This window comes from Peromyscus maniculatus, chromosome 9 (genome assembly GCF_049852395.1).
Source record: "Peromyscus maniculatus bairdii isolate BWxNUB_F1_BW_parent chromosome 9, HU_Pman_BW_mat_3.1, whole genome shotgun sequence".
NCBI lineage: Eukaryota > Metazoa > Chordata > Mammalia > Rodentia > Cricetidae > Peromyscus > Peromyscus maniculatus.
The window spans coordinates 10342902-10357722 of record NC_134860.1 but is presented as its reverse complement, the minus strand read 5'-3'; the positions used below and the strand labels follow the sequence as shown (position 1 = coordinate 10357722).

The 14821-nt window shown below is 48.0% G+C and overlaps 1 long non-coding RNA gene across 1 annotated transcript in view; it reads right to left on the bottom strand.

Moving 5' to 3' along the window:
* Positions 1 to 8221, bottom strand: part of LOC121832039 (uncharacterized) — a 50233-nt gene extending 42012 nt beyond the window's left edge. Inside the window, exon 1 of the long non-coding RNA XR_006075555.2 lies at positions 8007 to 8221. This is a non-coding gene — a long non-coding RNA (uncharacterized LOC121832039). The remainder of the gene's footprint in view (positions 1 to 8006) is intronic.
* Positions 8222 to 14821: the final 6600 nt, after the last annotated feature.

The window sequence follows — 14821 nt, the reverse complement described above, 5'->3', positions numbered from 1 at the left end:
CTATAACGCCAGTTTCAAGAGATCCAATACCGTCTTCTGACTTCTGCCTGCTCAGTCACACATGTGTTTACACATACATACATCAGGCACATACATATATACATGAAATAAAATAAATAATTTTTTAAAGAAATACTTGCATGGGAATAGATAAAAGCAGGAGAGAGAGAGAGAGAGAGAGAGAGAGAGAGAGAGAGAGAGAGAGAGAGAGAGAGAGAGAGAGAGAAGATCATGAAAACAATATGATATGGGAAATGATGTCTCTAAGAACTACAAAATTGAACCAAAAAATGTAAATGAAGAAAAAATCATCCTCCACATAAAAAGCACATATCATATGAGAAAGAAAATACTTGCAAACTTAAAGAAAAATGCTTAGTTGAGAAGTCGAATATAAGTGATAAATACGTTAGCTCAAGAAAAAAGAATGCGAGCCATTTTCCATGTATTGCCACAGCTGCAGCAACTGCTGGAAGACAGTACAGCAATCACCCCCAGTGCTCAGGAGGAGAGCATTATCACCTCCACACACAGCTGAGGGCTTGTTGAACTATGAAGGCAACAAGGAGCATTCTCCAGTATATGAGCAGTAGGGAAGCCAGAACACAAGAAATAAAGTAAGTACTAGCACAAGAATTATAAGGATGGACTTCAGAGATCGTAGGAAAAAGGAAATGCAATTCTGAAATCACAGATGTACAACTGACTCAATTCAGGGTCTGTCTACACTGCCAATCGCATTGAATACACTAGGGAAGCAGGAACCCACTTCACGTGTGAGTTCTGCTCGTCACTGCCACTTCCTCCAAACACAAAGCTAGGATGACAGTGTAGAGTGACCTGTGCCTTTTACTTTTTACCCGGTGACTATGTTTCCCAGTATGAGGTGCATCTTCACTCTGAATAACCAGGAACAAAATACAGAAGCCAGTGAGGAGGTCAGGCTGTCCCCAAGATGGGCACCAACCCTGTTGGCTGCTGTGCGTGTGTGTGTGCGTGCGTGTGCGTGTGCCTGTGCGTGTGCGTGTGCGTGCGTGCGTGCGTGCGTGTGTGTGTGTGTGTGTGTGTGTGTGTGTATGCATGCATGTTGTTAGCATTCTTACTAAGGCACTTCAAAGGCCACTGCTGGCACGCATGTCCACCTCCTTTCTTCTCTCTCCCCCAACTCTGGTCCCTGCGGCCTTAAGTCCATACCATTGCCATTACAAGCATTCTTCACTCCACTGGCCATAACCCAAGGAGCCGTGAATAATGCAGGAGCATTCTGTCTTTGATTTGCTAAGGTCAACCCAGACCTCTTGAACATGGCCAGCTTGGCTGATCCGTTTGCTTTTGCTGCAAGCAAGGCCCCAGCTTTCTCAATCCCATCCCAACAGCCATCCTCAGGGCTGTCTCTGTTCCCACTCTCATCGCTAACATTACCAGAGAGGAGGAACCAAAGACCTCAGGTGGGGGATTTAAAATGAAGAGGGAAAAATCACTGGTAAGATTCCTCAGCAGGCTCTGAATCCTTCAACATCCAAGATTAAGGCTCCAAGACTGTAGGAAATGAAATTGCATCCATTTTAGCGACATAAAAATAACAGTGAAATGAAAATTGGAAAACAGAAAAAGAAATGAGAATAAATACATAAAAACAATTCCCTTAGATGAAGTTAAGAACAAAATAATGTGGAAGATGGGACTCTCAGGAAACAGCAAATTGCTTAGACCTATAAAGTCAATAACTGGAGTAGACAAATACACACACACACACACACACACACACACACACACACACACACACAGAGAGAGAGTCATTCACAAATTCTAAACATGTATTGCTCTTGCAAGTTGTTCTAAAAGAGTCCAGGAAACTTAAAAGTGATGCTATTTGAAGAAAAGAAATGAGGAGTGAGGGGTAGGCGCACTGCTGCATATTTCTAGCTGACTGACTCTGCACCAACATATGGGTACTGTATGTAGATAAAGATAGGTAGATGTTATCACAGCTCTGTGTGTGCACCGATGTGTGTAATTATATCTATGTATGAATATGTGCGTGTGTATCCATGGGTGTATGTCTAAGTGTGTGTGTGTGTGTGTGTGTATCTATGTATATATCTCTATGTATATTCAGGTATCTGTGAACACTTTTCTGTCTTCTTCCCGATAAGTATATAAACAAATGCACCTGTATCTAAAGAAATATTGTTCATGTAATTTTAAATTTTTCTTTAATAAAAGCAAAAATAAATACAATAAATATTTTTTCAAATAGAGGAGATAAATACCTAGTGGACACAGCAACATAATAGCCATAGTTGTCCCGGCTAGCAGAATTGTGACCTTTTTCTCTTATGCTTTGATTCACTGATTTGTATAACAAGGGACAGTGTGGCCTTTCAGCTAAAATAAGGACTCCTGGATCCCAGTTGCACGGTTTGGAATACTGGGCCAACTCCTTGGGCAGGCTTGTAGTGCCTGCTGCTCCTCTGTGCCTGCTTGCTTTCGCTTACAGTGGCATCCTCCTGCACGGGGCTCCTGTGACAGTTACACGAGGCAGTTAACTAAGCCTGTGTGTGTGTGTGTGTGTGTGTGTGTGTGTGTGTGTGTGTGTGTGTGTGTGTGTAACAGGACCTGCTACACAGGAAATGCTCAGTAGCCATGATATACAGGACATGTTGGATGGGACTTCCCCTTTTCTTGGACTGCATTTTCTTTCAGGGTATCTTCTACACCTGTCTTTTGTGAGTTTTAACCCCCTTCCTTCCTTTCCAGCCACCTTTATCCCTTGGGGTAGGACATTCTGCACAGATGCCTTGCTGTTTGTGAACCCTGTCTGTTGCTTAGTTTAGACAGTTCTGTCTAGATCCTCTATGTGTTCTGATACAGTATTAAAAACTCTCCCTAAGAATTCTCCCTGCATAGTTTGAGGTCTGTTTCCTCCCATCTCTGTCCTACAGTACGAAAAGCTGAGTCTTGTGCTCCTTTGCAGAGTAAGATGCTGCTGTCTGCATGTGTGCATGAGTGTGTGTGTGAGTGTGTGTGCACGTACGCACATGCGTGCTCTAAGGAAGAACCAGTGGGGCTCAGCGTTCTTCTGCAGTTTGGCAGAAGGTCTTGACCCTGGCTTCACCCAACCTTCTCAAGCTGAGACGTTTGTTTCCTCCAGTTGCTTGAGAGCTGCTGACGTCCATGAAGACACTGGATGGTTTTCCATGTGCTTGCAGCTCTCTTTAGTGGCTCTGAGTGCTCACCTTTGGGCTTTCTTTTTGTTTTAGCGAAGCAAGTCTTTCCTGATAGAATAGTGGTTCTCAGCCTTCCTAATGCTACAACCCTGTACTACAGTTCCTCACGTCGTGGTGACCCCCAGCCTTCATAACTGTAATTTTGCGACTGTTATGAATCACAATGATGGTCTTAGATGACCCCTGTGAAAGGATCATTCGACCCCCAGGGCGTCTCAACCCCCAGGTTGAGAACCACTGCGCTAGCGGCCCTGCACTGAGGATAGGCATCTACGTGTTCTGTTCACTGTGACCTCTTTTCTTCTGTGGTGTACTTGTGGCCAGTTTTCATTTCATTCTTGCTCAGCCTGACTCCCTTACAGCTGCTACTATTGTGCTTCACTGCTGTGTTCCTGGCCCTAGAGGAGGAAGAGGGCAGATCTCTGTTTCCTGAGCACCTGTTCCAGGGTGCTGAGCTGGTAGAGCCCATTCAGGGTGGCATTTGGGCACCACCAGCACCGGGCTCAAGGTCAGCAGGGGGGAAGAGCCCTGAAAGAATGGAAGAGTGGGCGAAGAAGCTAGGTCAGGTGCCATGGTCCAGCATGCCTACTCCTCCACCCTCCTCCACCTTCCTCCACCCTCCTCCACCCTCCTCCACCTTCCTCCACCCTCCTCCACCGTCCTCCACCGTCCTCCACCCTCCTCCACCTTCCTTCACCCTCCTCCACCCTCCTCCACCCTCCTTCACCTTCCTCCACCCTCCTCCACCCTCCTCCACCCTCCTCCACCCTCCTCCACCCTCCTCCACCCTCCTGCACCCTCCTGCACCCTCCTGCACCAGCAGGTCCTCTGCAGCCCTGTTTAAGAGACATGCTCCTGAGCATCTGTCTGACTTGAGGGAACCCCGGCTGACCAAGAAGGCAGCTCTTGCGTGATTCCCTGAAAGAGGCCCCATCCCTGCCTGAGAGAAGACCTAAGCAGGAAAGTCATTCCCAGCTTGGCTCCACCAAACTCTGTTTCACATTAGAAATCCATCCTCCTCCTTCTGGGATACTGGCCTGTGTCTTCAGAAGGAGACCGGAAAGGTGGGGAGGGGGAGAACAGAGGAAGGCAGAGGCTGTCTCCTAAGGAGCAAAGGGCGATCAAGGGCAGAGGGCAAGCCTGTTGCGTTGTCCTCAGAACTGGGGTGTCCCCAGAGCTGGAGCACTGGACCTGGCCCTTCAAGGTCTTGACAGTGACCCTCCCTCCATTAAGTAAGCATTCCAAAGACAGAACCAGAGACAGCTGTCCTTGCTGTGGCCCACACCAGGCAGCAGAAGGTTCCACTTGCTTCCAAGCAGTCTCACTACAAACAAACTGGATCCAATTAGCCTTCTTTGACGGGGGATGCGCAGATTATTTGAGGATAACACAACCACACCATGGATAAACTTCAAAATTAGATTTTCTGGACAGTTACCTCATTAGTGAGCTAAGCAGAAATAACTAATTGGGGAAAAAATTTTCCAGAAAGCACTCCCTTACCATCCACACATACCCATATACGTATGCACCGTACGCCCATATGGACCCTCCTACACACATAAAATAAGCCCTGGGGACCAAGAGGCTCCTGGGATGGGCGTGGCAAAGGGTTACCACACCTAGTGTTCAAGTATGGACTAGGAATCCATGCCTGTGGCTCCAACACTTATTCTGCTTTTCAGCTTCCTGTTCTCATTACAATCCTTTCCACGGACATCATTTCTCTTTGCTGCAATTTCAGGTCCCATTCAGGGGAGACGCTATGAAGCTCCCTGCCTGCAGCTCTGATGGCATCTGCCTATGCTGCCAAAGAGGGTCACAGTTATCAGCTGTCCTCAGTGTCCACTCTCCTCACCAATTTTAAAGGGCAAACATTGTGCCCACTTGCTGGATGTGAACAGAGGCTCAGAAACATACCTAGTGACGTGCTTCAGTGAGCTTTCTGCCACTCACCCTAAACATCTAATTACCTAAGACAGCCAGCTTGGAGGAGGAAAGGTTTGTCTGGCTGGCCGTTTCAGGGGGGTTGGCTTCACGGTGACAGGATCCAGGCTCTAGAGTCTGTGCTGACACAGACATCATCCTGGGGGCACACAGTAGAACAAAGTTCTCAAACTACGGAAAAACTGAAGCCAAGAAGCAAAGAGAAATATCAAGGGCCTAGTACTCCAATACCTGCTTCAAAGCACTTATCCAATGACTTAACTTCACCTAGGTTCGGACTCCTAAAGGTCCCACAGATTCCCAAAGCGTCACAGGTTAGGAACCAAGCCTTTAGTGACGAGTCTGGGCGGGAGAAGGGGCTGTTAGAGAGCCGGACTGTAACACAGGCCTAGAAGCAGATAACGAGCAAGGCTCAAAAATGGCAGACACTGTTGCTCGCAGGCCTCATCTGCTGTTACGTCACCTCTAACAGCTCCCTCCCACGCCAGGGTCCCGGATTTGCAGCCATGCACTTTCTGCAAGTGGCTTCTGGAAGCAGCTATCTGACCCGGTAGGAACAGTTATGGAGTCCTTTAGGGAAACATTAGAGGGTACGGGATTTGTGTCCCCCCTGACCTGTGACCAGTGAGAACACAGGGATCCTTCACTGTTTCCCTTCAGGTCCTTCCTGAAAGGTCAAAGTGACACATGTAATAGCCACCCACAGGAACTGCTGAGTCTGGACATTTCCATGGTGCTAATCAAAATGCCACCTTTTCCCTCACACAGGAAGGAAAAGTTCATCTGAGCACTTTTTATAGTGATAAATTGAGGGGTAACATTGTCTAGATCAGTGGTTCTCAACATGTGGGGTGTGAACCCTTAGATGTCTGACGGGGGTCATATATCAGATATCCTACATATCAGATATTTACATCACAGTTCATAACAGCAGCAAAATTACAGTTATGAAATAGCAATGAAAATAATTTTATGGTTGAGCATCACCATAACACAAGGCACTATGTTAAAGAGTCACAGCATTAGGAAGGTTGAGAACCACTGGCCTAGATCTTCTTTCTAGAGGTAGACTTCTTCTTCAAGTGCTGAAGTATATTATGAGGGATGTGGATGCCTAAATACAATATGTGCCATGGAAAGACAAGTCTCCACCAGGAGCTCTGGACCACAGTGTGTCAACTAGAGATGCCTGTGGGATGTATACAGACAGGGATGAAGACAAGCTGCCACCATCTCCTAACAATATCCACATTTTCCAATGGTTTTAATCCACTCAAATTTTTTATCAGCATCACTGTCCTCAGCTTAAGGACAATATACTTAAAACTCACAAGGATGGAAAGAGACACACAGAGCATTACATTTACAAAGCCAAGCAGATGAGAGGTTTACTGAGCAAACAGAAAATACACTTTACATAAAAAACATAGAAATGTGTTTTCTTTAAAACCCTGTCTGTGTGCCAAGACCAGCGTGCACATGATGTGACCACTCTGCATAAATGAAGACTATCTTTCCATCTAATTAATAGGTTCCAGTTGTCAGAATGGAATGAAATTGACCAAGGGTCCATGGAATTCTGCAGACAGCTCATGTCTTCCAGGAGCTCTGCTTCATGAGCAAGTCTGAAAATTGCCGCCAGCAGCATCCAGCCCAAACGCCTTTGGAGAGCCAAAGCCAAACCTCCCCACACCCCAGCCCTTGCCTGAAGGCAATAGGGAGGAAGAATATTCCAGAAAAGGGAACAGCCTGTGCAAAGGATCAAAAGTCATGAAAGGGCAGTGTGTTCCCAGAATGGGAGAGGTTGACGCAACAGAGCCTGAACTGTAAGCCCCCACCCCGGTTCAAAAGCAGGGTTTTATTTTTTATATCAGCAGGCAGGAATGAAGCTAACGACATGCAGGTGCCCACGGGAGGGCCTGCGGGTAACACATGGGAGGCAGGCTCCTGGAGAAGGGTAGCAGAAGCCCTGGGAAGCAGGGACATTCTTAGGATGAGTGAAGAGAACCCGGGAAAGGCCTAGGAGAAAAGGGCGCCAAAGAAGGGCGTGGGAGTCACTACCTGATGCAAAGTTGACGTCGATGTGTGTCGGGGTGAATTCGGGAGCACCCCCACCCCAGCTGCTATTACAGCACAGCTATGGAGAGGAAGAACAGAGAAGTATGGCTGGGGTTCCACTCCACTTCCAGGGGGGGCATGAGCACTCTCCTACCCCGCCACCCCAAAGGCATAGGATCTAATGTGACTTTGCAAGCCCAGTGTGGTGGCACACACTTGTAATCACAGCAGGCAAGGAGACCGAGGCAGGAAGATCTTTTTGAGTTCAAGGCCAGCCTGGGATAACTATCCAGATCTATCTCAAACAAACAAACAAACAAACAAAACTAACAACAACAAAACCACCACCCCACCACCCCCACCGAGACACACTCACACACACACACACACACACACACACACACACACACACACACAGAGATGGGTGGGCGGGCAGACAGACAGACAGATAGACAGAGAACAAAAACACAGAAGCACAAATGGACTTTGCCGATAGAAAGGGAGGAGAAAGGCTGAGCTTCCCAGTTGTGGTATTTTGTCACCTGCACCTGGTTCTTGCAGGGCCATTTCTCCCTTTGTCTCCTGGGGAGACACACTAGGGAGAAGTTCTGGATGCTGGGCCTTCCAGATGGGGGAGAAGTTGATAATTACAGGTCCAACCAGCAGGGGCAGAGGGCCCAGACACTCCCTGGTCGGCTCCACCCCACACATGGTTGCCATGGCCATCCCACTTATCTGACCCCTTGCCTCCATGCTATGGCCCCTCCTTACCCCCTGATGATGTCAATAGGGCTCTTTTCTTCCTTCGGCATCGTGTCCTGGAGTTCAAGGGAACGTCAAGGCTGGGATTGTTCTTTTCGGCAAGTGGACGGGAGCGGCAGCCTTTGAAAGTATCCAGAAACCTGCTGGGCCTTTCTTCCTAAACACCAGTGGGCAAGGTGCTTGGCAGAGGCACAGCCTGCACTGGGAACAGGAGCCAGGCAAGCTGCCAGCTGCCCAGCGTGTCCTCAGAACAGTGTCCAAGGAAGCTTTCCAGGAAACAAACGGAGCCGTGGAGGTGCTGCTTCCAGCCCCTGAGAGGCCTAGAATGTGGAAGGGCTCGCTCCCATGCATCTGGGGCTGCACATGGGTGTGCTGGGACAGCGAGCATGGCAAAGGCCCAGTCACGGGACACAGAAAACAGCCTGGTCTGTGTCTGTCACTCAGCAAGGCCAGGGATGTGCTTCACAGCCACACGGAGGTCAGCGGTCATAGGTACTGCAGGGCGGCTGTGGGCTTCACCAGAGGGCCCAGGTGAGAAGCCAGTCACCAGCATACCTCAAGGGGCACCAAAATGCATGAAAGAGAACACAGGGTTCTACACCTGCAGGGTGTAGGCAGGTACCACTGGCTTCTCCAAAGTCTCTGCTCATCTGAGCCCCACAAACAAGGCCTGCCCGCCTCACTCCTCCCTGGAGCCCATCCCTTTGCAAGCAGTGTGACTGTTTGTGATCGCTCCCTGGCTGCCAGGGGACACAGCTTTCCAGTCTCCAGTCCAGCACTTAGCAGAGCCCTCTAGTTCCCCACACAGGACGTGGGGAGACTACCCGACTCCTGGTACCCACTTATGGACCTGTCAATAACTCCGATCAGTGGGGTTGCCAACACTCCCCACCACACTGTACACTACATCACTTTTACCCTCACTTCAGCAAAGACAGGCCAGTGGAAAGACCCATGAACTGTCCTTAGCCATTCTATGTCAGTGTGAATTACAGTGTCATGTCCTCAACTTTGAGTATTCGGCCGATGCTAGTTAGTACTCCTTCCTTCCCACCAGACTGCTGTTGTCCGTGTACTGTGCTATAAGGAAGAGCAAGCTCTGTCCTGATCCACTGAGCGTCTAGGGAGAGAGACTTCACCTGTGTCTGCAGCTTGATGGAGGAGGTGCTGATGCCTGCCACGGGGTTCAGAGGAGAAGAAGCTGCATCACTGGAGAGCTGGTGTGGAGCCAGCCAGGGAAGGATGGATTCAGTCTTGTAGGTAGTGGTGGGAGACACCAAGGAAGAGCAAGACAGATCATAAGAAAGCATCAGGTTCTGAGAGACAGGTGCCCTTTGGTTAGAAGCAGGGCGAGCCCATGAAGGGGAAAAGAACAGAGATGATCTTGACTACAGGCTGCAAACAGCCTGAAGTATGAAGGTGAGCCAGAACTGTGTCACCCGAAAACAGAGAGAGGCCATTTGTGGTGGAGCAGGGCAAACAGAGCACAAGAAACTTCTAGAAGGGCCCAGAGAACAGCACCTGAGTAGGCAGCCAAGGAACTGAGTGACAGGTTAAGTCAGTCAGCTGCACAGCAGCCCTCTTTGTACACAGTCAGGAAGGGTAGAAGAAGCCAGAGGTGGACAGGGTCAGGGATGCAGGACCATTGTCCCTACAGACCCCTTCCTAACTGTCATCACTGATTGTGTTTCTGCCTAGTCCTAAACATTCTAGCTAAGCTCAGTGGTCTCACCAATTTCTTTCCAGACTCCCCTACTCTCATTTGAAAATGTTCAAGCCCCACAGCAAGGAGGAAGGATGATGCATTTCCCTGCTGTGTCCTCTGAGCACACAGTGGCCTGGCCTCTGTCTAGCCCTGTGCGGCCCATGCAGCCGTGCCTGGGCTGTTGGGCCAGCCCCTCTAGGTTGGGCAGGCCCAGCTGCAGTCCCGCCACAGGGAGCCCTCTGCTCTTCACGCTCTGTTGAGATTTCTCAATGGACTGTAACTTTCTTTTCAGAAATCCTATTTGGCTTCAAAGTCAAAGCAGATTGTTCTCTTCGGGGACTGCAGAGATGTTCAAAGTTTGCCTCCCAGAAATGACTGAAATATGTTGGAAGTTGGAAGTGATAATACATACACACACACACACACACACACACACACACACACACACACACACACACACATTATTGCCCTTGATCTTCAAATGCAAATGTTAAAAATCCGCAGATATAAGGCAACTATGAAAATTCTCATGTTCTCGCTAGAGTCAAAGCTCAAACTTAATCTGTCCTTTCCAAGAGGTCAGCCTGGCATTAGAGGCCTAGATGGTGAGGCTATAAGAGAGAATTGCCAGGGTTCTTGAATCACTCTAGGTCTCTCAGCCCTAAACCAGGGCCTAAGAGAAGACCAGAAACCCATGAATAGCCCTGCCAAGCAACTTCAAGCCAAGGAGATTAGTAGAAGGAAGAAATGCAGAAGGCCCCTAAGGAGGTGCTATCATGGGGAAATGTAATGAGCAGTGTTGAGAGGGAAGGGAGAGAGAGGACGAGATGTGAGAGTGAGGAAGATGAGGTCCAAGGGAAAACTGGGCTCAGGTTATTCAAGCAGGAGTTAGTCAATTGTCTCTGTGAAGGGCCAGATGGTAAACAATTAAAGTTTGTGGATTTATAATCGTCTCCATTCAGCTCTGCCTTTGTACAAAAGCTCAGTCAGGAGCAATATGTAACTGAATGGCTTGTGCTGTGTTCCAGTAAAACTTTATTGACAACAATGGGCTGAGGGCCAGATTTGGCCAGATGAATTAGCCGAAAAGCGTCTGAAGACTTAGCCAGAGAACTGTTGTTTGCCTTCCTTTATTTTGGTGCCTTGTAGACCGTATTGTAAAATGTCACTTATTTTTAATAAGATGATAGATAGATGAGATTTCAAAGGTCAAGAATAAAGTGATGTGGTTTATGTTTACAAGATCACTCCAGCTGTTAGTTGGAAAAGAGATTGCAGGTCACCATCAGAACCAGGTCAAGAATGTGGGGGTTCTGTGCACAACAAAGACCTCCCTAAAGAGGCTGCTACAGTAGGTCAAGCTGCCTACCTGTTTTCATGACAGAATCACACTCCCCAGCCTGTGAATTCAGACATGGGCACATGATGAACATTAGCACACACACACACTCAAATTTAGAGAGAGTTGAGACACATTTTCTTTCTTTCCCCTACTATGGTAAAATATATTCTAGTAGCTGCCTTGGGAGTTCTTGAGTGAGAATAAAATGGAGCAGAAACACCCATTGCAATCCAGTGCTCATAGAGTAAGAGCAAGAAATAAGTCTGGTTCTTAAGCCACCATGAGTGGAGCGCTGTCTGTGTCAGGAGCCAGCCCAGCTCGTTATAACCAAGAGAGGTAGGTTGACAAATGACGGGAAGTGGGCCCACAGAGGCTGAGTCTTCACAGCAAAGCTGCAGAGCTTACTGATGAGTCAGTTGCAGGGTGTTTGAAGGTAAACAGAGGATGGCTTGTGGGGAATTCAGCCTGAGCCACTAGGTTAGCAAGAATGCACAAAACGGGAGACTCATGAGGATGTTCACCCAGCCAGGCTGGCCAGACTTAAACAATGGTTGAGTGTGTAGTAGCTGTGGACTTGGACAACTAGCAAGCTTTCTCATGGAAGTTTGAAATGAAATGGAAATAAAAGCAGTATTTACTTCATGGGGCTATCTAAAGGACTGACCTCACAGCTCCCAGGCCCAGTCTCGTGTTCTCTGTAGAGCTAAAGCCCAAAGCTTAAAACTTTTCTTTCCATGAGAAGGCTGGTCAGCTTGGCATTAGAGCTCCAAAAGAAAGTCAATGCTGCTGTCCTTAATGTCTTCACATCTAAGAACTTGTGTGAGTTGAGTCAATTCTTTATGCTCAGAAAGTGAGCCCTATAAACCAGTGCCTGGAACTACAGAGCTGATAAGCACAGCCTGGCTCAGCCTTCCTTTGAGCTCTGTCCATCCAGATGCTGGCCAGCCTGGCTGAGCTTCCCAGGGCCATGCTCACGTCTGCCAGCTCTGCCTAGCTCCAGACAGCCAGTGCAGAGTAACATGAGGGTTCCTGTTTCCACAATGAATCCACAGAGAATCTCTGGTTGGGTGACTTTGGTATTGTCCTCTCTTATCTCTGTCCTCATTGGATGACAAGTGAAATCATACTCAAGAAAGTTCTAGAGAAGTATCACTCATTAGTTACATATACTTGGCCATTTAAAGAATTAAAACCACTATAGTATACTATCTTCAAAAGCTGAAAGGCATGGTTATTTTCCTCACAGTCCGAGTATCATCCTTGAGGCCTTTTGTAGCCTCCCTAAAACCAATACCTCCCACAAGCCCTGTCCCCTGACTGCTGACAGTGTTGGGTTCTTACAGATCTCAAACTGGTCACAACCCACCCTAGAGCTGACTCATGTCTGAAAGTGGGAGTGTGGGAGACAAAGGAGCAGCCCCTTGCTTAGACCCATAGAGCCATGCAAATGCTTGCATCCATCATATAACTGTCTGCGGCACTGTCTGAGGAACTACATGAAACCTAAGCCTCTCTCGGCCTAAGCTTGCTTCACTAGTTCTGCACATGCTCTGAGACCACAGTCACGGAAACACAGAGAACCCTGCAGCCCCAGAGGCTGTTGGCCCCCAGGTTGTCTCTCCTGGAGCTACAGGGGATGTCTCTGACCACCTCACATGAAGTATATGTCACCCTGCCTGTGCCGTGACTGATACCCAAAATGTTCTGCCAGTGTGAGCTACAGACAAAGAACATCATCTGGCCACCCTAGTCCATCTACCTTTCTCCTTCCATCCTAGTCCTCTGCCTTCAGAGAGTGATAACGAAACAGGAAAATATACCCTGCAGGTTAAGGGTTCTGTTTGCAGTTAAGCCCGTTAAGAATGAGTTCCTGTTTGTTCTGTGTTGGTTTGACCTGTGTGCACCAGCTGTGCTTGGTCACATGTATGCAGGAGGTATGTGAGCAGGAAATATGCTCACCCCTGATTGGATGTAGGCAGGAGCTACAAGGGCCGGAAATGTGTCAGGATATACACTTGCCCCTGATTGGACCTGATGGGAAATGCAATGAATTCTGGGTTTTGCCTTTTTAAGCCCCTGCAAAACATGACTTGTGGCCACTTCCTGGAAATCCAGGGGTGGACCTGACCAGAGTCCATTTTTCTGGCCAGTATTTAATTAAAGTGTGCTTCAAATTTGGCTCAAAATTGTGGAACTGTTTTTTTCTCTCATGAATTTCAGGATTAATATTTGGAGGCCCCAGCAAGATGAACCATCTACTGGACCCTGCACTCTGGAACCTTCAAGGGGATGAGCTTCCCTGGGGATGCACACTTTGGAATATTAATCCAAGGTTCCAGGGCATGCCTTCAGTCCTCTGGACCCTTCAATGAATGGCCATGCAAAAAAAAAGAAGATCGCAAGCATTTTTTCTTTATTGAGGCCTCCTTTTGGTAAGACATAGAAGACCTTTTAGCTTTTTGTGACACTTCTGCCTGGTTTTCTGGATTCAGATTCTTGGGTACCCTGATCTGGAAATGAGAAGGATCTAACAAGGTCTGTGTGCCCCTGATCAGGGCAAAGGGAGACATCTGATGGCCCACTGGTTATTGATGGTTAATTGTAGTTCAGACAGAGCCACCAGTTTTTCTCTTCTGACCTGCCTTAGAGCCCTGAGGAGCCCCCTCCTGAGACTGGAAGCTGAAGTACTCATAGAGGGCCCTCACCTGAATGCCTGTCAATAGGGTTCCAATGCCTAAGCTGTACAACAAAGCTGAGGAACCATGGGGCCAGTTCAGGACACTGGGGACTAAGATGAGGGCTTGGAGAGGACCCCTGTAAGTCTGGGAGCCAAGTCCAGCCTCTGATAGGTTAGTAGCATCTGTGTTGTGCTGCGAGGTTATAGAGTGACCTCCTATGTGTGAAGAAAATTTCTCTTGGTCAGACTGACGAACCTCTAAATTATTCCAATTGTTGGTGTTCTTATGTTTTCTGTTGTCAGTTTGGCTCTGTGTTTTGTCTTAGGTCTGTACCTGTCTTTCTGACTCACGGTGACTGAATGCACAAATGATAAGACTGATAAACTGGGGCACTGCTCCAAACATCACTCCAGAAATGGCAGAGCTTCGGGGACATGGGGTTTGACGGCAGTATGTGGCAGGTCTGTGCACTGCAGGCACAGAATGCAGTGCCCAAGGCCAGGCTTGGGGCTCGATGGGCAGCTTTGAAGAAAAGCCCCGGGCCTGTGGCGAAGCATGCAGGTAGGCTGCCCTGCTGTAGCAACGCTGTGTGGCTGGAGCTTCAGATCTAGCACCACAGCCTGTCACCACTTTACTACAGCAGCTACCAGGGTGGCTGTCCTTGGAATTGCAACACTGAAGGAGGTCTTGTTGGAAAGTTTTGTCTGTCTGTTTTGTACCTGTGGACGGGCCTGTTTTCTGGTGTGTCTGTAAGGTTTGGTGCACACATGGAGCTGAGGCAGACATGTGTCAGGCTCAGCTGAATGTGTGGATGGATAGTAGTCACTGTGTGTTTCTGACTGGTCCTGAGTGTGTGAGCTGTTTCTCCCGCTGCTAGCCGCCAGGGCTCAGAATTTATCTCTACGCTTTCATTTGGGTCCATTATTAAAGTTATTTTATGCTGTTCTACTTTATTGAAAAGCTGGCTCTGGAACTGGGTTATGGCTCACCCTTTTTCAGATGCAGACATGCTTTTAAAGTCTCAGTGGCCTAAAATTATTATATGAACTTTCTATGCCTAAGAAAAATCTGTAATATCTATAACAAAGAGTTAAATTAA